Source organism: Miniopterus schreibersii (assembly GCF_964146895.1).
Source record: "Miniopterus schreibersii genome assembly, chromosome: 2".
NCBI classification, from domain to species: domain Eukaryota; kingdom Metazoa; phylum Chordata; class Mammalia; order Chiroptera; family Miniopteridae; genus Miniopterus; species Miniopterus schreibersii.
In genome coordinates this window covers 72,326,446-72,353,291 of record NC_138102.1, presented here as the reverse complement: position 1 = coordinate 72,353,291, position 26,846 = coordinate 72,326,446, and the positions used below count along the sequence as shown (strand labels likewise).

Genomic DNA, 26,846 nt, shown 5'->3' with positions numbered 1-26,846 from the left:
TTTATTCAAAACATATAACCCACTGAGCTGTGACTCCATTGGGCTCTTTAAGCAGATAAATATGTAGACAAATAGTGCATCGAGTTGAAACTTAAGGAACTCAGGAATATAAAACATATCCCTAAACTTGTATGGCATTATTTAAAAAAGATCACATTATTGACTTTCCTTTTCTGCATCCTGTAGTAAAACTGTAGCATGGATACTAGCAACAGTACTTAGTGCTTTCTGTGTGCCAGCCTCTTTTCAATGGGTTATATACAGAAATCCGTTTAATTCTCACAACATCTCCATAAGTTAGGCACTGCTGTCTCCCAACTTATAGATGAAAAGACTAAGCATAAAAAGGTTAAATAACTTACTCAATGTCATACAACCTGTTAAATCAGTCTTAGAGGCAGAATTTGAACTCAGGTTCTCAGGTTCCAGAGTTTATACTCTGAACAACTGCACTACTCTGCCTCACCTGTGGGTGAGACTAATCCCCCAGGCCAGTAGTGGCATTCAAAATGCAGGGACCGACTTCACCAGCGCCCCGGCAGGGGACTGAATTATGTGGAATAAAAACAGTGATAACTAAACTCTTAGAATGTTTTAGAATTTGCAAAAGCACTTTCACCTCTACTTGCTGCTTTGCTCTTTGAAATACAATCATTTACAGTAATTTACAGAGTACTTGTTATATGTCACATTCCCTTCTAGATGGGATACAGAAGTAAATGAGACAACATCCTTGCTCTCATGGGACTTATCTACTTCAAAGGGTTGCATAGTAATCATAATGTTAATAATAACCACCTCTACGTGGGAATACATTAGAAACAACAGTGCAGGCTCACGAGGCAGCAAAATCTTGTCATTTTCTGATTCTAAAGGGTTAGTGAAAGCTTACCTGGTATGATCTAGGAGGCTCTGTAAGCTCTGATTTTGTCCACAGCAAGACAACTCTATAACATTTATGGATTATTTACTTTTTTTTTTTTTTTGGCTGTTACTCTATTACAAAAACATTTTGGAAACTTCCTTCTTCTAATTATATCTATATATGTACAGATAAACTCTTTTCGTAATGACTTCCAACAATGATCTAAAGTCTGTTACTACTTGTGAACCTTTCTAAGCCCTAATTTTTGCTAAAAATGAGTATTTATATGTAGGACTACCCAACCCTGAGAACATGTGTCTGGAAACTTCGCAGCAGCTGGAAAATTCTCATTCAGGAAAGAAGGGGAAAGAAGCCTGCATTTTTTTTCCCTTACTCAAAGCAAGCCAGCTTTTATTTTTAAAGCTCCTACAAATGGGAAGTATTTAAAGTCTGTGTTGAATTTCAGATGTTGGCCTATATCGAATGACATTAGAAAAACTCTTCATTTGAAATGTGCAAACACAAAGCAAAGGGAATTTGAAGATGAATGAGAACACCATCACAGGCTCAACAGTTTTTCTTATTTTGACATTTGTTTCTTTTTTAACGTTTTCCACTTCATTTTATTTTTTCCAAATCTATATCACAGAATAGTTATTATATCCAGAAAATTTAATGTCATGCCATGCCAGATACATCCCAAATTTCAAGTGACATAAATTCTGTGGTGTCCTAGTATGTCTAAAGTCATCTGAGCTATATCATGTTTGACTGGTAGAGGTACTGTGTCCTAGAAATGAAAACTGGGCATGTGGCTCACGGACCCTGATTCCGATGGGCCGCTTGTCATCTTGCTTATTGGAAATTCCAGAGGAAATAAATGACAGACTCAGGATGTTTCATGATGGCTCCAATGTAAGCAGCCTTCCATTGCTGTATTAGAGAGTGAAAGAGACCCATCTGCCCCTTTCTCTGATTTCTGTTAGACACTGTCATGGAGAATTGTGAAGGACAGGCATTTACTCACCTCGTGTATTTTTCACAATATTTTAACCACATTAAAAAAAATTTCTTTAACAGCTAATATCCCTGAAGTAGGCTATTTTGTTATGTATTCTAAAATGTTTTTGTCATATTGTCTGCCACAGGATAGGATTTGTAGAAGACATTTTTGTTTAAGACTTTAAAGTGTAGTATTTTAATTTCTGAAATACCAACAAGACCTTATTTAAATGCTGAGGGCTATACTCTGAAGCACATAGTCTAGTTGGATGATTTCCAAATAGATATTTTCAAAATGTTAAATATTTCCCATTTATTTTATCAATAAAATTATATATATGTACACCTATGCCTTTTTAAATTGAAAAAATATAGTAGGCTGGTAATGAAAAGCTATAGTCCTGGATCTTACCCCCGGATTTATTATAGAGAAAAGCTTGAAATTCTTTTGATGTCTCTTTGTTTATACTTTTGTTAGTGCCTTTATAATTCTAAATATGTTTGTGAGATTGTTGAGTCAAGTATATGTGTGTGTGTTTGTGTGTGTATAGTTACCATTTCTTGATTTGTGAATTTTAGATATTATCTGTTGACTTACTATGACGGATAAAAATCTAGCTTATTTGGTACTATTGCTTCCCTACTCCCAATACATACTCACTTTTTATTTCTTCTCTTGTTACCTATGGGCCTTTAAATAACACACTTATTCTTGTATCAATCTTATTAACTATAGATAGTATGTAATGATTTATTACTTTGTAAGATGAGAGTTCCATAAACTTTTCTCCCTTTAATACCTTTTAGTACTCTCATTTGTGCTTTTAATTTTATATTATTATGGTTGATATCCTTTAAATTTGCTTTTTAACTGTATTAAGACTTCAGAGTTTTGTCTTAGGTTGATTGTAAAGGTAAAAATCAATAAAAACATTATGAATATATAATGATCACTCACTGCTGAACAAAGTAATATACTATGATTACATTGACTTATTTTGTATAGTTTTTTTGTGTTCCATAGAGTTCCTAATTGCTTTTCTTTTTCTTTGCACCATCTACCTTTATGACACCCTTACGTACCTTCAACTTCTCAGGAGGTAGAATGAAATCTTTGAAATTCCTTCTTTTCCTGGATACCTCCCTCTGTCCCAGGCTGGAGTAGCTGCCGCCCAGGCACTGATCTTCCTGGGTCCATGTCTTCCTCCTTCTCATGTTCTCACTTTAATTCCATGTGCGGCTGAAGCATATCCTTAGGGCTTGATTAATGTTTTGGCTAAATCAAGAATTATAACTTAAAAATAATTTTCTTTAGGAATTTTGGAGACATTGCCCTATTTTAGCATCAAGTATTGCTGATAAGAAATCTGATTCTTGTCCCTTTGAAAGTTGCCTTTTCTTCCCTCAATTTTTAGAAACTTATTTTTAGGCTTTCTTACTAAAACATTTCTAGTTATGGTCCTTTTCTTGATGGGCCCTTTTTATGGACCTTTTAATGGGCCCTTTCATTCCAAAAACTTGTGACCTTTAGTTGTGGAAATTTCTTTTAAATTATTTCTCTGCTTATTCTTTCTCCTCTGTTTTTTTATTTTGGAATTCTCTTTAGAAATTTTAGTAGTTGGGCCTCCTAATTGGATTCTGTACATCTTTTCCCTTGTGTTTTTCATTTTTCTTTCAATGTTTTGTTTAACTTTTTGGGAGACTTATTCAAAACTATTTTCTTATCTTATACTGACTTTTTAAAAATTTGACTATTATACTTTTAATCTTCTAATACTCTTTCTTATTCTCTGATTTTTCCTTCTTTGTAGAATTCTGTTCTTGTTTTTTAGAGTTTTTAAAGTTTTTGTCTATTCCCCAAATTATTCAGGTTTCCTCAAGGGTCATTTTTGTTTGTTTGTTTGTTTGCTTATTGTAGATATTTTCTTTAATCTTTCCAACTTTCTTCAAATGTCTGTCAATAGTTATTATCCATATATATTTAAGAATGAAAATTTGACTGGAAACTCAGTATCATAGAGATGATGGCCCATATGTTACTTTTTACAGCGCTTCCCAGCTGGGGTCTCCAATCTTCTGCATTCTTTTGATCACCCTTCCTTCTTTCATGTATCCATGTTATAAATTTATCAGTATTCTGTTCAATTCTATTATCTAGAATTTTGCTAGAATGTTTCATCCATTTCCATTTTGATTGTTTGCATAGATTTATGACCATTTGTCTTCTTAACTTTAATGTTAATGGAAACCTGAGAATGCATGGGATAAACGGACAAGATCTCTTTGCCATCTAGAACTAGTATAAATCTTTTTCCAGTTGCTTGAGAAGTTACAATGTGAAGTAATTTGGTACTGTCTGACTAAAGGATAGCTTTGTTTCATCTCCTCATTTATTTTCTTAGAGAGTCAGCATTATCTCCATTATTTTTTAAGTAAGAGTGGTAATGAATGTTAACCTTTATTATTTACTTTCCTTTTGGTTCCCTGTGTCTTCTTGGAAATAGTTGTTATGGCTATTACAAATACGCTATTAGTAATATGGCTATTAGCAGTATGGCTATTAGTAATATGGCTGTTGGTAATATGATTATTAGTAATATGGCTATTAGTAATATCACTAGTAAATTATAATGCTACTAATAAATTGTTCTTGTTTAGCTCATTTTTAAAATTAGTTTATATTTAATTATAAATCCAAACTACTCTAGACTATATATCACAAAAGGGAACAAAAGTTCAATTATTAATATAAACACAAGGAGCATAGACTACCAGTAAATACAAACGTAAGTGTGTGGAATGATATAATAGATTGTTTTTAATTTTAAAAACTTCTGACTTGGATATAATTTAGATTTACCAAGACAATACAGAGAGTTCCTGTATATCTTCACCCAGCTTCCCTTAATGGTACCTGTGGTACCGTGGTTCCCTGACTATGGTACATTTATCAAAACTAAGAAGTTAACATTGGTACAGAACAACTAGCTATGCTCCATGCTTTATCCAGACTTCACCAGTTTTTCAGTTCTGTGGGTGTGTTTTTTTCTGTTCCAGGATCCAGTCTAGGATATCACAGGGATCATGTCCCCTTAGTTCCCTTCAGTCTGTGATAGTGTCACAGTTTTTCCTTGTCTTTCATGACCTTGGTGGTTTTGAAGAGTAATAATCAGATATTTTGCAGATTAGCACTCAAAATTTTTTTTTTTTGAGGTTTTGTTATGGATAAAAGTCTTGGATTCTAGAGAAACATGCCAAAGAGGTAAAATACCCTTTTCCCAGTATGAAAGGTATATGCTATAACGTGACTTTTAGGATGGTACGAACTTTGATCGCTTGATGAAGGCCATAGCTGCGAGGTTTATTCACAGTTACTCTTTTCTCTTTCTTTATTACATTTATTTCAAGCAAGTCACTAAGTCCAGCACACAGTCAAGGGGAGAGAAATTCAGTTACATCTTCTGGACAGAAGAGGGTGAGAGAATTTTGGATACATGTTCAAACTACCAGAATAATTAATAAATGTTTTAGAGGGTTTACTTTGACTCTACTTAACTCTTCCTCAAGTTTTTGCCCACTAATTTTAGTATTTATCATCGGATCTTGCATGTAGCAATTATTACTGGGTGTTCTCATTATTTTTATTATTATTTTTTAATCCTCACCCAAGGATATGTTTAGAGAGAGGAAGGGAGAGAGAGAGAGAGAGAGAGAAACATCGATTGGTTGCCTCCTGTAGGTGCCCCGACTGGGGACTGAACCTGCAACCTGGGCCTGTGCCCTTCCCGAGGAATCAAACCCGCAGACTTTTGCTGTACAAGATGATGCTCCAACCAGCTGAGCCGGGGCTCTCATTATTTTCTATTTATCTCCTTACTTTTACATTTTTTATTTGGAATTCTATGAGGAAGACTGTCTCTTCTTTCCCATTTATTTATTTATTCAATCATTTATTTATATTATTATGGACTTATGGATATTTATTTTATGTTTCGGGTTATAAGGTCTGAAATTATCATTATTTGTTTTGTTACTCAAATTGTTTCATTTGTGGCCATTGGGAGCTCCTTTAAGTTGGCACCCGTACCTTTTTTTTTTTCACATACCCAATCTTAGTTTGTATTTTTATTATTATTTTTAACACTTCCATGCTTTCTGGCACTACAAGATGCTCCAAACTCATCCACAATAGATGGTTAAACTAACCCACAGAGTGGACAGATCAGTAATCTCATAAGTGTTTATTTAATGTTGAAGACTGTGCTAGATGCTATGGGAACAGTAAAGTTTAAAATATAATTTCTGCCTGCATGGATCCCATAATCTATTTTCAGAGATAAAATAAACTAATAAAAGATAATGAAAAATACAAGGCAGTACAAGATTAAATTAGTAAGGGCTGGAGAAGCTAACAAGAGAAGAAAAAAAATATCATTTAGTGGAATACATCAAGAAAGGAGATCCAAAGAGATGGATATAGTTTAGTCAAGTGAAGCAGAAAGGAAAAGACATAAGTGCAGGAATTCTTACTATAGGGTGTGAGAAGCAGTAAGAGACAAAGAAAAACATTTTAGGTGAAAAGGACCAATTTCTGGTTTAGTAAGGTAAGTTCTACTAAAACTGAAGCAAGAAGAAGTAGAAAATAGGAATAACTCTGTATTTGTTAAATTAATTGAAATTATACTTGAAAGCTGTCCAACAAAGAAATGCCAGATGCAAATGATAGCACTAGTAAATTCCTTCAAACTTTTCAGGAAGAAATAATCTAATCTTAAGCAAATACAGAAAATAGAATTAGAGGCAACACTTTACAAGTTAGTTTCTGAAATCTGAATAACTTTTTTTTTTTAATTTTTACTTATTGATTTGAGAGAGAGAGAGGAAGGGGGGGAGAGAGAGAGAGAGAGAGATGTGTTTTTCCACTTATTTATGCATTTATTGGTTGCTTCTTGTGTGTACAATGACCAGGAATCGAACCTGCAACCTTGGCATATCGGCACAATGCTCTAACCAACCGAGCTACCCAGCCAGAAATCTGTATACTTTAATACCAAGTCATGATAAAGGCACTATTAAAAAATTACACATCGATATGCCCCATGACCATAGACACAAAAAATATTTAACCCACAATTAGGAATAGAATACAATGATATATAGAAAAAATTATATATCATAACGAAATTGAGTTTATTCCAGGTATGCAATTATACTTTAACATTCAAAAAATAATCCACATTAATGGAATAAAGGAAAAAAATCATGTGATTATCTCAGTAGACTCAGAAACAGCATTTAACAAAATTCAGCACCTAATAATGATAAAAACTCTCAGCAAAACTAGAAATAGAAGATGTCTTCCTTAATCTGATAAAGGGCATCTATGAAAAACCTACAACTAACAGTATGAGACAGTAAATACTTTTCTCCTAAATCAGGAAGAAGGCATGAATGTCCAAGCTCACTAATTCTGTTTAACATTGTACTGGAGGTCCTAGCCAAGGCAATAGGATTCACTAAAAATAAATTTTAAAAGGTTACATGTTAGAAATGACAAAGTAATTAAATTATTTCTATTTATAAACAGCATGGTTGTGAAAATCCTAAAGAATCTAAAAAGATTTATTTGAACTTAACAAAAATCTGTTGACTTTATCAAGGCGTCAGGATACAAGGTCAGTATAAAAATATCAACTTTATTTCTATACACTAAGAAATAATTTGAAAATAAAATGAAAACCAATACTATTTACAATATTATCAAAACCATAAGATAATATATTTAAATGAAGAAGTACAAGACCTGTACACTGAAAATTATATAACATTAAGACTTGGTATTGTTAAAATGTTGATTTTTCCCTCCCAAAATAACATGTAGATTAAATATGGTTCCAAAAGTTGTGTGTTTGTTTTTGTTTGGGTAGAAATTGACTAACTGGTTCTAAAATTTATATGGAAATACAAGGTCTTATAAGAATTACATTTTTCTCTATTTTTTATTGAGTCAAACATTTTTGAAAAAAGAAAGACAATACTGGGGGACTCTTACTCCCTGATTTCAAGACTTACTATATATAAAAGCACCAATAATGAAAACACTATTGTATGACATCACAAGCCCAGGGATTTAAATTTGAGGCTAAATTTTAGAATGATGCATATAGATCTTGCCAAATTCCATTAAAAGCCATGATGTCATTTTGGATTACACAGGATCATTTGGATTACACATTTTGAACAGCACAGGATCCAGCTGGATATTGTATCTTTCTTAATAGCAATGCAAAGATTTTGTGTTTATTATTCTCCAGCTCTGTTGTTATGCTGGTTATCTAGTTTCACACAAAATCCTGGAGAATAATGTCTAATTTCATGGGTCTATTTTTTTTCTAAAGCGGCTCTTTTCTAGCTTTTCAGTGATCATCAGAGAATCGGTAACAGCCTAATCATTGTGCCTGTTTGGTTATGGGTGGCCTTGCCTGTTCCTTCCTCACTGAAGCCCGCTTGGTTCCTGCCACCCCCAGCAGAGTCGCAGCACTTTCTGCCTTGTCCCTGTCGTCGGGTTGTTTCACAACAATACTACTGCACCTTCCTCGCGTTTGACGAGTTCTTACCATGTGCCACTGATTGGATCAAGCACTTTATGTTGGTTGTTTTACTTAATGCTCACAACAGCCTGCCCTGGAAGTATATCATTCTGCATTCTGCAGATAAAGATGCTGAGGTTAAAGAGTTTAAGTACCTTGCCCGGGCCATACAGTTAGGACGTGATAAAGCAGAAACACCTCCAGGCAGTCTGGTCCAGACCCCATTCTTTCAAATACATATCAGCACCACCTTCTTCTAATTTTTGACCTCCTAGTTGTATCCCCCCTCCAAGGTAGCAAGATGCTTCAGGGAAAGATAATCTTGCTTATTTTAGTATTCCTGGAATTTTCGTGCCTCTTGACTGACTCATAAGTATGCAGTAAATAGTGGCTGAGTGAATATTTGAAAGTTGCCATTGGGGTTTTATGGGAAAAGTGGTCGACAAGTTTAGGCATATGCCATGAAGCTTTGCTCTAAGTGGTATAAAGAAGACAGAATGCTACTGTATGAGGTTTTAAGACAAGTTCTATTTATTTTGTATTCCTGTCGTTTAGATTGTACAGTACAAATACTTCTCCTCCCCGTTCCTTATCATGCTCTTCCCCTTCTTTTATGCAAAAATAAACTGGCTCTGGCTCTGTTCTTTTTTCTTTTATTCCCTATGTAATAATCTCAGGCTACAAGCCTGCAAAACTCTGAAAATGCTGTGTCTTTTTTCCATTTCTTATTCATGACTTAAGCTTTTGGTGCCAAAAATAAAAGAAAACAAAAAATGTAAAAAGCTGTGAGGCCTTCCTATTCCATCATTCTCTGGCCTTCCCAAATGCAGTGTGGATATGAGCTAAAAGTTTCAAGACCCAGACACAAGTCTGTGCCATTAAAAGCTGGAACTTCAACAGAAATTTTGAAGTGATTAATTGGTGGGCGGTGACCCTGAAACATACCATGGGAGTGGATGCTCTGGACAGCTGGTGGCAGGCAAGCTGTGGGGCACTGGAACCACTTGAAACATGCAGATATTTGATTAAAAAAGTGTAGAAATCTAGATGGAGCCCTGTGGAGCCTTCCTTGGTCACTCAGCCATTAAGATGGAGATAGATAGCCATGGGGAGATACAGCATCACTCAGTGATCCTCACAGAAGGTGTGGCTTCCATTTCTAATTGCATCAGGAAAACCCTTGGGAAAAGAAGGTCTTCTTTCCCCTGAGAGGGTAAAGGACCTGGGTGGCATGTGAAGGGACCGTAGGAAGGCTCAACATTTGCTTTGCTATCCTTGATGGAGCACAGCACACAAACCGGCCCCATAACACAAGGGAGCTACTGGGTTTCCAGTGAGTTTTCTCTTCCCATAAGGAAGAAGAGTGGCAGAAAAAGTGCGCTGCTTAAAGCTGGGTGTCTGTATTTCTGTGGGGCTTCACTGAATAAAACCATATTTGAGCCCTGGCCGGGTGGCTCAGTTGGTTGGAGCATCGTCCCGTGTGCCAAAAGCTTATGGGTTTGATTCCAAGCAGGGCACATACCTAGGTTGTGGGTTCGATCTCCGGTTGGGGCACGTACGGGAGGCAACTGATCAACGTTCTTCTCACATTGGTGTTTTTCTCTCTCTCTCTTCCCCTTCTTGTCTCTAAAAGTCAGTGAAAACATATTTTCAGGTTAGGATTAAAAAAAAAAGACAATATTTAGTAAAAAAAAAATAAATTAAGAAAGAAATTTCTTAATTAATTTAGTAACATTTGAATTAATTTAGTTTTTGCAATATTATGTGTTCTCTTGTCAACTCTGTGGAAGTTTTTTCTAATAAACATAGGCCACAGAGTGAAATGAGGGAAAGAGCCACACCTGAGGCCTTTGGGCTTTGAGAGACCCGGGTTCTAAGCCTAACTGTGCTTTAGTCTTCTCATCTATAAAATGGAGCCAGTGCGCTCCAACTGTAGGGCTGTTCTTCAGAAAAAAGTGTCCATGTATGTGAAGCCCCTTGCACAATGCCCTGCAGCAGGCAGCAGGCAGTAAATCCTAATGTTGCTACCTTTGGATTCATATCCCATCCACAGTTCTTCAATCCTGGCCTGTTTAGATAAAGGGAAAAGCAGATTTCACTTAATTAGTAAAATGCTTCTGACCTTTAGAAATTTCTAAAAGCAGTGCTGAAAGGTTACTGTTGCCCACTCTGCAATTTATACGTAAGGAGATTGGGGAGGAACAAAACAGAATTTACTACCATTATTTTAATAATAGCAATTCGTGCTGACACAGTGCTTTCTGCCCACAAAGGCTGAGACTGGCAGGAACGGTGCTTTGGACATGATCTGATGGTGTGCTTTCCTTTCTGTGCAGAAACACCTTGCGTGTCAATGCCACGCGTCTTCCATGGGACTTCCTTGGTGAACAGCTTCCATTTAAAAGACTTCTGTGAATACGCTGTTTCAATCAAGTCCCTAAAGAACATTATCTTCTGATCTGCTGAAGGTCTTAAGGTTTGTGTTCATTTTTCCGTTTCTCTCACCAAAGGTATTATTAATTCTGAGTGATATTTTTAAAATGGATAATAGTCCTACTCTATTGCAACAAGAACTCTTGAAGTAGATTATGCACAGATTGTAATCCTTTGATTTCATTGGGAGATGGATATCAATGAAAAGAAATTTGATATGCTACTTCTCATATTTATTATTGTATACTCTGTTGGATGTTACGAGGATATTAAAAATAAAATATCCTCCATGTTGGCTTAAAGCAAGTTTTATTTATGCATTCATAGATTCTAACTCAGGAGATTCAATAAATTTATATCACATATATCAAATTTCCTTAAGTGTTTTCAATTAGTTAGGCTTTGTGGATGAATTCTATTTTGAAACATTGACAATCAAAACTATTAGTTGATAACAATTAGTATTGTCATTATGAATTTTTTTTCAAAATATAATGTCTCTCTCTCTCTTTTTTGTTTTAATGTTTTTATTGAAGTCTCAGTGGCCAGAATGCTTTCATTTAATTCTACCAAGGGCTACTCACCCTATGATTCATAATGGGAGAACAGGATTGTTGTTGTTTCTTTTAATGTGGTATATTAACAGCTTGAAAAACTACTAACAGTATTGATGCTTACTCCAGGAAAAAGCTTGCTAGCAAACCGATTTTGGAATTACATGTTTTGTTGTGGAGATAGTACAAGTAAAACACTTTTATTTTGAAAGTGCTTTCTGACAAAAGACCTACCCAAAGGATATATTCAATCCATGCATCTTTCATGGATGGAAAAATAAACAGGAAAGAGAATACAGCTTGGTACATCGAGTGGACAAAATCTAAATGAAGAGCAAGGGGAAAGGAACACAGTGCTTTCCCTGGAATGACACATCTTTTCCCACAGGCGTTTATTTTATTTGGTAGGATTTTTATTCTGTCCATGGTGACAGATATTTTCTCCCCTAAAAGCCTTTGCTGTGGCACTGTGGGTTTTTTTGGTCTCTCCCTCTCTTTTATTTCTCTGAGAAATCAAAGTAGATTTGACGGCAGCGCCGGGCTGGGTCCCAGCCTTCCCCCCGCACCCTTCGCTGTGGGGCCTCAGGACTGACGCGCTTTGACACCTGAGGCCTGCGGTGTGTGCTGGGGCGGGGGGGGGAATGGGAACCTGTGCCCCATCTTCAACTCTCCATTCTGTCAGCTGGGTAGAACAGCGTAGTGTATGGAAGCCTAAAAGTGTATCCCTGGAAACAGAAGTGCTGGAAAGGGCTCGAGAACCGACCTAAATATTCCTCCCTAGGCTACGAGCAAGACCTCGTGTGAACTTTCCCAAACCAATGAGAATTTATTTGTTTTCAAACCATCATACTTAGATACTCACTTTTCTTTTGAAACCTGATATAGATTCTTCTTTCTTAGATCTTCTTGTCAAGAAAGCCTAAGAAATTCTTAACCTCCTAGGATGGCAATTTATTTCTTCTTCCATGGAAAGAGAGAATTTATTGGCGAGAGTCTGCCTGTATCATCATAGACTCAGGCCATCCTTTTTCTGTTCAGGAGAGTAAGCCTATTTTTTTGTGAACTTCCTCTATAAAACTGTATAATCTAAAAATGTATCTATTCTCACAGTTCTTTTCCAAGTCTGTTAAGTTCTCTACATTCTACTTAAGAGTTCAGACTTGTTGAAGGAGCATTAAAAATCATCTACTGGTATTTCTCAGCGGGGCCACTGTTGATATTTATGATTCAAGATCATGTCCCATGGGTTTTAGAATGAATAATAGGCCTGGTTCCCAGAAACCAACTTCAGCTCCCCCCCCCCCCCAGTCCCTGGCCATTGTAATAACCAGATTGAAACCCCTGCATTTCCTGCAGTGGAGGACCAGGACTGCCCAGACTATAAGCTCCTCACTTAGAGCTGAAAATACTGGAATTAGCAGAGTTGAATGAAGGTTGGAGCTGAGCCTAGACCTGGCTTTTAGCTCTGGGTACCATTTTCTTCCCACTCTGTCACACGTTTATTTTGAGCTGTCTAGAAGCACACTAACATGCATATATGAATGCTTTTTTGGAGAACCAGGATTTCTGGTTTGGTCCTTAAAGGAGATCACTTGTTTGATATGGGAACATGAATGTGGGAAAGGTAATATCTGAACTCAGTGCAGGAAAATAGCAGAGAGAGGACAACTCTGGAGATTTAGGGAAAAGATAGGGGCTGGACCCCAGAGGAAACGGTGGAGCTGATGTAAAGGGACCAGTGCAGTCACGGAGAGAGAAAGGGGTAGAAAATCTGAAATCTAAGGGAACACTGAAAAAAGTAAGTAACAAAGGAAGTACTTTTTCACTGGCTTTTCAGCATTCCTCCTAGTTTGAACTCTCTGCTCCACGTCACAGAAACTGAGGATCAGTTTGTGGGGAGCTCACAGGGCCCTGACTGTGGCTAAGCTCTCTCCCTTGCCTCACCCACCACGTCCCTCTGTCCTCATTTCTGTCCTTGCCCTCTCTTACGTGTTGGAGGCCCCCCTCCATCCGTTATGCCTGCGGAGAATAGGGACATGACTGGATGACTTATTTCTCTGGATCCTTCCAAAGTGTCAATAAAGTTATAAATTAAAAGGAAAGACTCAGAAACAATTGAGCCTCAGGAAAGTTCTCCCACAGAAGCTTTCTTAAGGCTCTGATCTCTTGAAACATTTACCATAATACAGGTACAATTGGCCCATGAAAAACAAATTCTCACTCATTGCTATTTTCTTTGAATTTAGTGTAAGAATTCATTGAATTCCCTAGTACAGAGGTTATTCAATAACAAAATGAGAAGAGTTTATGACTTAAAGGTGCAGTTCTCAGCAGAGGTGTCCCAGTTGTAGTGAATTACACTTACTCTCTGCCTTAGCGTCCAGAAAACACACGCAGTAAGTTTCAGAGCTGAAAAATGGGAGCAGGATTAAAGGACTCTTTTCTGTGCTTTCTAGTAAAATGAAGAATCCTACGTGATAAGATTTATCATCTATAAAAGACTACCTTTATGGAGAGAGAAATAATAACATCAAGGGCCATCCTTATCATGTGTTATTTAATTATTTGAAGCTTTACGACACAGTTCCCAAGCTGGATTTTTTAAACATGGTGATTTTCCTGTCCTGTCTTCTTTTGTGCACAGGACACCAAGTTATATTTGACTTCTCATACTTTCTCATTTCCTGAAATGCACTACTAGCTCTATAAACATGGAAGAATAAATATTAGCTTTATGAGACCATGTTCCTCTACTAGTTGAAAAATAGCATATAATAAAAAATACAAGGATGTAATATTGAAAATTATAGGTCAATATGCCCTCTTATTGTGGGTATATATCTAATTCTCATGCATGGAGACCTTTTTCTCAGAAAAAATGTGTGCTGTGTAATACCACTTGTTTATATGATATATTTCCATCCCTCATATTTAACAATATATCTCAAGTGACTCTTGCCTCACCAGTGAAATGTTTCAGACTTATTTACCCACTATGACAGAAACAAAAACAAAAATAAAAACAAGACCTCTGGCTACTTGCTATTAATTCTAAGAATCACATATGATTCAAAGTTAATAAAATGTTTGTGAGCTCCCTTCCTGCTTGAGTCCCCAAGCATCCAATGAGCTCCTCGGAAATACATTCAAAAATGTTTATTTGCAATTTTGAAAGAAAAGAAAGTCTTAGTGAGGGGTTTTAAATAAAATGTGGTCTTACACAGCTAATCCATACTTTAAGTGTGCAAATTGTTATTCCAAAATCCTGACTCTAATCATACATTTTAAATAGCAATCAAAATGTGGCATTCATTAGCGGTGTCTCTTAAAGCTCACATCCACAGGCTGTAAGGAAGAAAAAGAGGAGCCTGCATGGATCATGTATGAGTTAAACACTCTGTTAAAGCTATAGGATTCAGTACAATTATGTTCAGATCATTCACTTTCATCTGGAAATAACCATCCATTTGCAAAATTACCACTGACTTACCATATCAGGAAAAGCCTTTTCTTCCACAATAAGTCTCTATTGTTCCTCTTGTTAAAGATGGAAAATAATCAGCTTTGTATATTCCAGACTCAAAAGTAAGAAAATTGGGCTTATTGGAACAGCTCCTTCTAATCACTTAAATTTCTACAGCATTCTTCTTTTAAAACATAATTTTTTAAAATATATTAATTTTTAAAATTAAAAAAATTCAATTACAGTTAACATACAATATTATATTAGTTTTAGGTTAATTTTTATTATGAAGTAGTTTAAACATACAGACAATAATAAACTTATTACCCACCCCCGTATTTTTTGATACTACCATATTTGCTTTGGATCTCTATTTTTTTAAGTTAAAAAACTCACTATTCTTCTTATCCATTCCCAGAGGTAATATAATATATAAATATCAGTTATGGATATCTCTACATATCTAATATTTCCATAACTAATATATATCTATGTCTATACATAGAGAGAATATTATTTCTAACTTTGCATAGATGAGATCATACTGAATTTATACCTTTGCAACTTGCTTTTCCTCAACATTTTTTTTTTTTTTTTTTTTTCAGAATTATCTGTTAATATGTGGACATCTGGCTCATTCTTAGTAGTTAACTGTTGTCTAGTCTTCCACAAATAAAGTGTGTCTACTTCTCATAGCAGAACACTTGGCAGTCTTTTCTCCCCCCTTTTTTTTCCTGTACCACCATCTTCTTTCACCCAACTCCTTGTTCACTGTAGACACATGTTTGCCATGCGGTACGGCCGTAAGCCTGCCTGCCACAAAATAGGCACTTGGGAAATATTAAACTACAAAAGCTTTCATTTCCTTCTTGTCGACACAGTTTTCTATTCTGTTTTGTTGTTACAGATAGATGTAACAACATCTCTCTGCCCTTTCCTACTGATTTTTCCTATGAGCAGTTTCTAATGTGGCTTTACCAGTTCCATCCCAATCAAGTATCATGGTGTCTAAACAGTGAGGAAAGAGCCACGGCCAAGAAGAGAGACTGCAAGAAGGAAGAAGGGATATATTCTAACCCTTAGCCTCTGAGATTCAGTTGGTGTCCGTGAGTCAGGTACAGTTTTAACAACTCTAAGATCTACCTCAAGTTAAGTGTTTGTTTAGTGTCTGGTGCCTTCAAAAAATGGAACCTACCAAAAATCTTCAAGTAAATATATTCTTGTACTTTCTCGTAGATTTTAGGGGTGTTTTGTGAGTATTTTGCCTAGCTTGTGCTAATAAATCTTTGTTGAATATTTGAATACATAAAGTAATAAAAATTTGTAGAGGTTACATGGTCATTTGACTTGGAGGTATTTTAGCATTCCTAGCAATCATCTGTCATCTACTAGAACACTTAACTTCAACATTTAGACCTCCTGTGATTGAAAACTGAGGCCTGAAAACAAATGAAAGACTCGAGTTAACTGAGAGCATCAGTTCACAAGTTATTAAAACTGAAGTCTGTGGTTAAGGTTCCCAGGTTATTTAGCTCTCTAAAAAGTAAGTATATACTTCCTAAAATTATAAGAGCTATGTATCTTAGACTTTAGACTTCTCAAATTCTGTTCTGTTTTTACTCTAAGAGATGAAAGCTTTCTGTGGTCAATTATATTTTTGCATATGATTGTGGGCTGAGCCACTTGACACCACTAAAAAAATGCAATTTTGAAAAATTCAGGAGAAAAAGCAATTATTTCTAGAACTGATAGAGCCTTTCCTGGATTTAATTCTAATTCTTTTAAATTATTTATTCCCTTCAAGATACTGGAAATTATTAGACTTTAAATGATCCTACCACTTTCCAAATGTAATTTTCTGTATGAAAAGATTAATAAGTATTGCGAATTTCCTTTGGTCTCCCTTGCAAGCAATGCTCTGGTCATTTCTGAAAGTCAAGTTTGTAGGGTTTTTCCTCCCTTTAACCTTTATTTTTGTTATATTTGATGTATTTGATAGCGTTTTACTCAGGTAAGATTTGTGCCAAGTTTAGTTTTCAGCAGACTTTTGTGACTGAGTATAAGACCTCAGAAAATAGGGTTTCTGTCACAAATTCTTGCACATAGTACCTGTAGCTGCTGCTGGGCATCGGCTTACTATTTAGGCTTTATGTATGTGTGGAGTCAGCAGAGAAGTGCTTGTCAGTGTTAGTCACACATGTTTTTCAGTAGAATTTGTTCTAGTAGTACTAATATTCCCAGTATGATATTATCAGTACTATTTTCTAACAGTAGTGTATGATTTTTATTAGTGTCCATCTAATGATAGACCCACAGGTAGCCTTGGCTTCTCACTTGGTTTACTTGTTAATAAGTGTGATGGCATTTCAACAAATTGCACACTCTATTTCTGGTAGATTTTTTTTATAAAATCAAATAGATGTTTTATCCTTCTGCCTGCCTCCAAGTTGCTGCCTTGGGACTCAGCTCGGATTATGACCAGATCGGCAGCCTTCCTTGCCTTCCTCTCCCTTCCTCTGCAGGCTCAGGCTCTCAGGAGCTGGAGTAGAGCAGCTGGCTTCTGACACCAGCCAAGGAGACCAAGCTGCAGCTGAAAATGAGGAAATGTGTCCCATCGTCAGCCCTGTGTCATCCTTCTACATTTTCTGTTTCATTGCATTTTTATCAGGGTCCATAGATTTTTGAAAGAAAGAAAAGAAAAGAAAAAGATAATTAAGCCAATGATGGCTTGGCAGAAATAAGGCTAGTTATGATATTGGATTGTACATTTTTCAGGTATGATTTGAGAAAATATCCGTTAAAATTCGAAATGGAATGAAGAAGAAAAAAGTCAGTGTGGTTTTAATTCAAACTCAAAAGTCGGCAAGTTCATTTTGAGTAAATTGAAACCTGAATTTGGATTCTTTATTATAGATACAACTATGCAAAATTTAAAGATAAGCAATGCATTATTTCAGAAACTGTTGAAGAGAAAACAAGGTTAACAGGTTAGGCAGAAAACAAAGCTGATGTGTTAGCAACTTAGAAAAATTATAAGTTTCAGTGTGCTCTAAATACTTGAGATGTAGACATAAATAATTAAGAACAAAGAATCTCAAGGATGCTTGTGAAGGAGACGAAATTAATATAAGAAAGCCTCTCTGATTTGGGTAGACTAAAGAGAGCACACGTGTTGGAATTATGTGATGATGAATTCCGAGGACAGTTATACACTCTCAAGTCACACAGTAGTATAAGCTTGTAGCTAATGAAAGCCTCAGCCAAACAACAAAACCCTCTATACCATTCCACAAATCCCTAGTTTCCTCCTAATAATTTTACACTGTGAGGAATTACAAAAGTTTCACCTTTTACCCTCCTAAACAATTTGCATTAATTTAGAAAACAGTGGATTCACCTAAAGTCAGTGGTAAACTTTCCTTGAATATAGGTCTCCTAATATACTCCTTTGACAAGTTCATTACTATTTAAATTGAAAGGATGTTTTAAGATTATAAGTGCACTGGCGGTGAAACCCAGAAAGATGAAGTCCACATGACTATTTTTATTTCCTCTTAACAGAAGGTTCCACTCAAGGGGAAGAATACAATGGCATGAAAGTACAGGGTACCTGACTCATATAGGTTGTGTCTCCTTCAAGAAAGAGGTCAGAAAATACAGACATGCCAGCCCCCTACCCTGGGACGAGGAAGTGGGAGGAAAGATACAGGCTAAGAGAGGTGACTGCTGACCAGCTTTCTCTTTCCTAGTCTCCCAGAATGTGGCTTGCCACAATGTTTCTTTAATTTTATTTTTAGCTTATATTGATAGCACAGGGTTTGTGTGGGATGGAGATAAGGGAAGGAGTTCCTTTTTATATAAATATTTTTTATTGATTTTTAGAGAGAGAGAAAGGGAGAGAGAGAAAAAGAGAGAAACATCAATGTGAGAGCGAAACATTGATCGGCTGCCTCCTGCACGCCCCTTGCTGGGGATCCAGCCTGGCCCCCGGCATGTGCCCTGACCGGGAATCAGCCGGCAACCTTTTGGTGCACAGGACGATGCCCAGCCCACTGAGCCACACCGGCCAGGGCAGGAGTACCTTTTTAAACTGACAAGAAAAAGCATCTTTTTTTATAGAAAGACATTTTTCTAAATTCTTTCCTGAAAATATGGACACTTGAATAAATACTCTAAGTGAAAGTTTACCAGAGAAAATGTCTGAGAATATTTCCATTCATTTGAAATTTTTCACACACACACAGAGAACTATTAACTGTACAGTGCCATCACTGTTAGAAATCCCATCCTAAATTTCAGTAGAGAATGTATACCCAAAATAAAGATGAGTTAAGGGAATGGAATTTACTTTTTCTTTCAAAGTTTTTGTTGTTTTAAAATCCTGTGTAAAAATCCACTAATTACATTTTCCTAGAATTATCACAGGTATTTATAGCTGAAATCCCAAAGGACAACAGTCACAATAGGATGAAACAGTTTACAGCATTTTAGAGCTCAGTTTTTCTTATCAGAAACATTACTAAATTGAAATTAAAGGATATCACATTAAGAAATCCCACTTACATTTAAAATGTCTATTTATAAAAATGATACTTAAAGTACTTAGAAACTATAATTTATAAAAGTGTATTTTTACTTATATACTTCTCAGCAAAGTAAGATATAATCTATATACATTCTGTTACCTTTTTTCCTCTGAGAATTCCTGTGATTTGTAAAAATATGCTGTTGCTTTATTGATTGAAAATACTAAAATTGTATTGTTAAAACAAATATTGAAAAAGGAAGTGACAATATTAACTTCTCCTTATATTGCGCTTAGAACTTTATTTTTTCTAAAATTACCTTACCCAGCTTCATTTTGCTTAGGTCCTAGAGTACATGCCTAAAACTTTGCCCAAGTAGGCTGTGATTTAAATTTTTTCTAAACAGATAAATAACAAAGTTAATTAAAGGTGACCTACTAAGGTGAATTTCCCAAAAGCCCATAACTTCAGTGGAATAAATGCCAGATGGGAAGGGAATCGGAGACATAACGCTCCATGTTCTTGTTTTACGTTTCCTCTCCAAAGCCCCACTCTATTTATTGCTGTGGCATCTGGCATGCTTTCTTTTCTGGGCCTAGCATGCTCCATGCCATGTGTTAACATTTTCCTGGAATGAATGTCAAGGAAATACCATTTCTAAAAATATGTTTTATGGGTTTTAAAAAATATAATATTTCCTTTCTACTGGCTTGTTTACTTAGGAGTCCCAATAAATGACATTCACACAGAGAAAAAGAAATCACAGGAGCCTAATTTTATCTATGCAACAAACATAACAACTACTTTAACGAAGTGCAAACATTGTCCTCTTCTGTTTCAGAGACATTTTATTTTTGTGAGTTTATGGCCACAGGCCCTCCACTCTCACTAAAAATAGTAGCTAAGATATTTAGTAAGTGCTTATTTATCCCAGGAACTGTTCTTTACATGTAGTAGTAAGTGTAGTCACTTAACAATCCTGAATAGTAGGGATTATTTATCATTTACATTTTATAAATAAGGAAATTAAGATATAGACTGTTTATTTTAAAACTTTTTCAAGTTCACATGGCTAGTAACTATGAGGCTGGGTGGGATTGCTTTCTTCTTTTTATCTTTTCACTATTTATTGTGAATCATTTTAAAGAATTTTTTCTATTGCAACATTTTATTTTGAAAATGTTTAAGGAAATTTATAGTGAAACTCATATACCCACCACTATGCATCATTCCATCCATGAATCCATCTTATTTTTGGATACATTTCAAAGTAAATTGTAGACATCACTACAATTTCCCGTAAATACTTTGGCATATGTATATTACTAGAATTTAAAGTTTATGATTTTTAAGTAAAATTTATCTGTGTATTTACATAAAACACACATATTTTAAGTGTACATTTCCATGAGTTCCAACAAATATATGCACCTATGCCAACCAAACCTGTATCACCCCAGACAGGTCCCTTATACCCCTTCCAAGCAAGTACCTCCCAGAGTAAATCAATTCGAGTTCTAGAACTTCTATATGGAGTCATACACTACATACTCTTTTGTATCAGGTTTCTTTCCCATTGTATGTTTTTTAGATTAATCTGTTCATGAGTTTATTAGTAGTTCTTTTATTTTTTTTGTTGAGTGATATTCTAGTGTGTGAATCTATCACAGTTTGTTTATTCATTTTCTATTGGTGGACACCTGTGCTCTTTCCAGGTTATGAAAATACAAATGAAGTTGCTATGAACATTCTTCAACAGGTCTTTTTGTGAACATAGGCTTTCATTTTTATTAGGTCAATATCTAAGAGTGGAGTTTTAATAATAGGTAGGTCTATATTCAGTTTTGAAGGAAATTCCCAGATCTTTGTCTAAAGCAGCAATTTTCAACCGATGTGCCACAAAAATTTTTAAAACATGCAATACTGACTATTTAGTCAGGGGCACTGACCTCTTTTGCATCAGATCGTTGTCAATTAAAAAATGACAACAGCCAACACAACAATAGCCATTCAGTGTGAATGAATCTAAATTATACCTTCTTTTTTTTTTTTGTCAGATTGGCAAAAAGTATAATATAATTTTTGGTGTGCTACAGAATTTTAGTAATTATTTTATGTGTGCCATGAGATGAAAAAGGTTGAAAATCACTGGTCTAAAGTAGTTGCACCATTTGACATCCCCATCAAAAATATATGATAGTTTTCATTGTTACACATCCTCAACAACATTTGGTGTTGTCAGTTTTTCTAATTCAACCATGTGGTGCTTTGCAGTGATATTTCATTGTGATCTAATATACATTTTCCTAGATGAGTGATGTTAAAACCTTCATGTGTTTACTGGTCATTCATATATCTTTGTTTGTAGAGCATCCACTAAATCTTTTGGCCATCTTTATATTAGGTTGTTTGTATTTTTATTATTGAGGTTTAATTCCTCTAGCACTATTTGTTGAAAAGACTCTCCTATCCCTGTTGGAACACCTTAGTGCTATTCTGAAGTATCAAAGGACTGTATATAAGTGTGCATCTATTTCTGAGCTCTCTATTCTGTTCCACTGATTTTGGTGCTCTTTATGCTAGTACCACACTATTGATTACTGTAGCCTTATAGTAAGTCTTCAATTCAGATGGTACAAGCGCTCCATTCTTGTTCTTCTTTTACAAGATTGGTTTAGATATCCTAGTTCTTTTAAATTTTTATATAGATTTTAGAATTAGCTTTCAGTGTCTAAAAATAATCAGCTTGGTAGGGTTATGATTGGAAATATGTTCAATCTTGGGCTCAATTTGGGAAGAATTGACATCTTCCCCATATTGAGCCTTCCAATCCATAAACATATACTCTTTCTATATTTATATAGCTCTCATTTAATATCTCTCAGCAATATTTTGTTAGCATAAAATTTCTCCATACCTCTTGTTTTATCACTAAGAATTTTGTGAATTTTTAATATTCTACATGCTCAACATCATTAGTCATTAGGAAAATCAAAATCAAAATCACAAGATATCACTTCACACCCACTTTTCAAAGAAAGTTCAAATACTAGAATTGAACAAATAAGTAATTACATGGGAACCAGGTTTCTCCCTGTAAGGGCATTTGCAGATAAGAAAAGAGGTAAGGTTAATTCAACTTATACAAATTAGTATAAACTCATGCTTAGCTTAATACACACACACACACACACACACACACACACACAAATATACAGATAGGCAGATATAGAAATAATTATAGCTATTTGCATATACCTATGTGTTTCCTAGCCTTTCTCCTGAGAGAGCCTTCGGGCAGTGATACCCCTGTAGCACCTAGCACATTAGTGACCAGATCTTGGTTTCTAAATATTATCCTCCAGTGAAAGGAACTAGGAATCCTTAGAGAAATGGCTAGTTCTAGGGCTGAGACATTAAAAATATAGTATAAGACTGGAACATCTGGAATACTCTGGAATATTAAAGCAATAAAATGCTCAAAAAAACAAAAGGATGGGGCATGTCAAGGGATATAAGAGCCAACCTAAAATAGCTTCCAGTAGTGAAAGCTGGAAGAGTCTGAGCAACAAAATAAATAACATGATATTGAATTAAAACCAAAAGTATAAAATAAATGTACATATGAGTTCATTCTAATATAAATAAATAGCTGAACAAATAAATAAATGGAGTAGAAGGAAAAATTTCTCTTACAGAAGAATTCCAAATAATATAGGTAGCTATAGCTCCTCCAGGAAGTGAAGCTTACCCTCACTCTGCTGTATGGGCTGGACTTAGAGAATGATTTCCAAATAAGAGAGCATGTAAAGAGGGGGAAAAAGTAACTTATGCTGGCCAGTGTGGGCTCAGTGCTTAGAGCGTCGGTCTGGGCACTAAAGTGTCATGGGTTCAATTCCAGGCCAAGGGCACGTACCTCGGTTGCAGGCTCTACCCTTGGCCCTGGTCAGGCTCGTGTGGGAGGCAACCAGTCTGTCTCTCTCTCTTTCACATTGCTTTTTCTCTCTCCCTCTTTCCCTCTCTCCCCTCCTCCCTCCCTCCCTTCCACTCTCTCTAAAAATCAATGGAAAAAATATCCTTGGGTGAAGATTAACAACAAAAAATTTAAAAAGTAACTTAACTGGGGAGGTTAAAGATGGTGGCTGACTGAGTGGAAGCTACACTGACATTCTCGCAGGACCAAACTGGAATTACAGCTAAAATATAGGAAAACCATCCTGAATAATCAACTGCAACTGAAGATAAGCTGGAGAGCACCCTCATAACCAAGCAGGAAAACTGGAGACCACATAGAGACTGGTAGGAAGTGTGGAGACACTACAAGGCTAGCTGGGCTCCCACAGGCAGTAGCTGAAGGCCAGTAGGGGTATCCTGGGGGGGATTCCGACTGAGTACTCTGGGGCCTAAACTCCAGTTCCCAGCCAAGAACACCAGAACTGAGAAAGGTGCCCACATAACATCTGGCTGTGAAAAGCAACTGGGTTTCTGTCTGCCAAGGAGAGATGGCTGGGAATGCAGGCATCCTCTTAAAGAGCCAACACACAAAGTTTCGTGTATAGCCACTCACCCTGGGCTCCAGAAGAGGGAGAGTAGAATGGAGCTGTGTGAGGAGAATCTAGGGTTGTGGGCTCTGGAGATAGATCTCAGACGGCACCCTTCTGGGTTTCTGTGCCATCATTCCCCCATACTGCAGAGACAGACATTTACCTTTCAAGCAGCTTTTGCGTGAGGGGGAAGCAATTGCTCTACCCTACTGGAAAACCTCTCGCCTTACCCTAAGGAGTTCTACGGCCTGAGGTTCATTAAGAGACTGATAACAATCAGCTGCCCTACCCTGTGGAGTTTCTATAATGTGAGGCTCCTTGAGAGAATCAGATTGATCAGCCTGTAGGCAGAGGGAGATGCAGACTTCAGAGTGCTTTGAGTCTTTGCCTGATCTGCTTCTGGACCTGGGCCTTGGAAAAGCAGACTTTGGTATGCATCTTGGTCCTGGTCAAATGCACCCAGCCCCAACAGAGGGGACCTCAAACCGTGGGATGTTGATAACTCCAAACAGAGTACTCAATGCCAGTCACAAACAGTGTCTGACATTGGCCTATACCAGAGACCATCCAAAAAAGACGAGAGTCCTAGCAGGCCTACCTAATACATAGAAATAAACCCAAGTAGGCAGCCAAAATGGGGAGACAAAAAAACAAGCCCCAAATGAAAGAACAAGAGACGTCTCCAGAAAAAGATCTAAATGAAATGGAGATAGGCAATCTATTGGATCAGCAAATTAGAAGACAAGGTAGAAAAAAATCACTCAATCAGAGATCCCAAAAGAAAAAACAATTAAAAAACAGGAGGACAGTCTAAGGGAGCTGTGGGAAAACATGAAATGTAACAGTATTTACATCATAGGAGCGCCAGAAGAGGTTGAAAGTAAGCAAGGGTTAGAGAACCTGTTTGAATAATGGCAGGAAACTTCCCTAACCTGGTGAAGGAAAAAGTCATACAAGTTCAGGAGGCACAGAGATCCCAAGCAAGAAGAATCCAAAGAGGCCCACACCCAGACACATCATAATTTAAATGCCAAAAATTCAAGACAGAGAATCTTAAAGGCAGCAAGAGAAAAGCAATCTGTTACCTACAAAGGAGCTCCCATAAGACTGTCAGATGACTTCTCATCAGAAACTCTAGAGGCCAGAAGGAAATTGCATGAAGTATTCTAGGTAATGCCAAACAAGGATCTGAAACCAAGACTACTCTATCCATCAAGGCTATCATTCAAAATAGATGGTGAAATAAAGAGCTTCCCAGACAAAAAAAGGCAAGAGGAGTTTATACCACCAAACCAGCATTTCAGGAAATGTTAGAGGGACTGCTGTCATTAGAAATAGAAATAAAAACATTGCAAGAAATGTTAAAGTGACTGCTGTAATTAGAAATAGAGAGAGAAACATAGGCATAAATAATTAAAATGGCAATAAATAAGGACCTATCGATAATAACCTTAAGGACTTTAAGTGAGAGATCAACAGCAGTATACCCCAGTGGGCACTTTAACACCCCACTGACTTCACTGGTGAGATCTTCCAGACAAAAAATCAACACAGAAACAGTGACTCTAAATGGCACAATAGATCAGATAGATTTAATTGATATTTACAAAACATTTCAACCTAAAGCTCCAGAATATACATTCCTCTCAAGTGCACATGGGTCATTCTCAAAGATAGACCACATGTTAGGACACAAAACCACTCTCTACAAGTTCAAGAAGACTGAAATCATTTTAAGCAGCTCAGATCGCAATGGCATGAAATTAGAAATCAATTACGGTAAAAACACTCAAAAACATTTAAACACATGGAGGCTAAATAACATGTTATTAAACAATGAATGAATTACCAGTAAGACTCAGAAAGAAATCAAAAACTTCCTGGAAACAAATGAAAATGAACACACAATAACCCCAAATCAATGGGACACAGAGAAAGCAGTCCTAAGAGGAAAGTTCATAGCACTACAGGCCTACCTCAAAAAGCAAGAAAAATTTTTAGTAAATTATCCTAACTCTACAACTTAAAGAATTAGAAAGCTCCCCTGTGAAGCCTTCCAGACCAGGGCTTTTGTTTGCTGGGATTTTTTATTTTATTACTGCTTCAATTTCATCAGTTGTTATTAGCCTATTCAGGTTTTCTGATTCTTCCTGATTCAGTTTTACATGATCTCACTCAAATGTAGAATCTAATAAACAAAATAGACTGAGGAACAAAATAGATCCAGAGACATAGAAGTGTGGAACAGACTGATGTATCTCAGTGGGAAGGTGGGGGTGGGGGAATGAGTGGGGTGAGATTAATCAAAGAACTTATATACATATATGCATAACCCATGGACACAGATAGTGTGGTGAAGGCCTGGGGGGAGCGGCGGGGGTGCGAGGTGGAAGGGGTCAATGGGGGGAAAAAAGGGGTGATATTTGTAATATTTTCAACAATAAAGATAAATTTTTTTTTTTAAAGTAACTTAACTGTGGAGAAACCCAGTAAACACTATATTAACCAAGTGGTCAAGGTTCACATCATAAGTGATACGTGTGTGTTTCCTAATATGCTGTGATGAAAAATGTACCTCACCTCCATGGTATTCTTCCCAGAACCCATCACCTTAGTCCAGCCATGAGGAAAACATCAGACAAACCCCAAATGAGGGGAAGTCTGTAAAATACCTGGCTAATGTTCCTCAAGGCCGGTCATGACTAACCAGGAAAAACTGAGAAACTCACACATCAAAGAGATTAAAGAGACATGATGACTAAATGCCATGTGGTGCCTTGGATTGGAGTCTGGCACTGAGAAAGTACACCAGTGGAAAAATGGGTGAAATGTGAATGAAGTCTGGATTTTAGTTAATAGCAATGTTCCA

At 36.4% G+C, this 26,846-nt stretch overlaps 1 protein-coding gene across 5 annotated transcripts in view; it reads left to right on the top strand.

The window, feature by feature from the left end:
• ENOX1 (ecto-NOX disulfide-thiol exchanger 1) overlaps positions 1-26,846 on the top strand; it is a 540,681-nt gene that overhangs the window by 250,391 nt on the left and 263,444 nt on the right. For all 5 annotated transcript variants that reach the window (XM_081130691.1, XM_081130692.1, XM_081130693.1 and 2 more), the window contains one exon: positions 10,794-10,933. The gene's annotated coding sequence lies outside the window, so the exon portion shown is untranslated. The remainder of the gene's footprint in view (positions 1-10,793; positions 10,934-26,846) is intronic.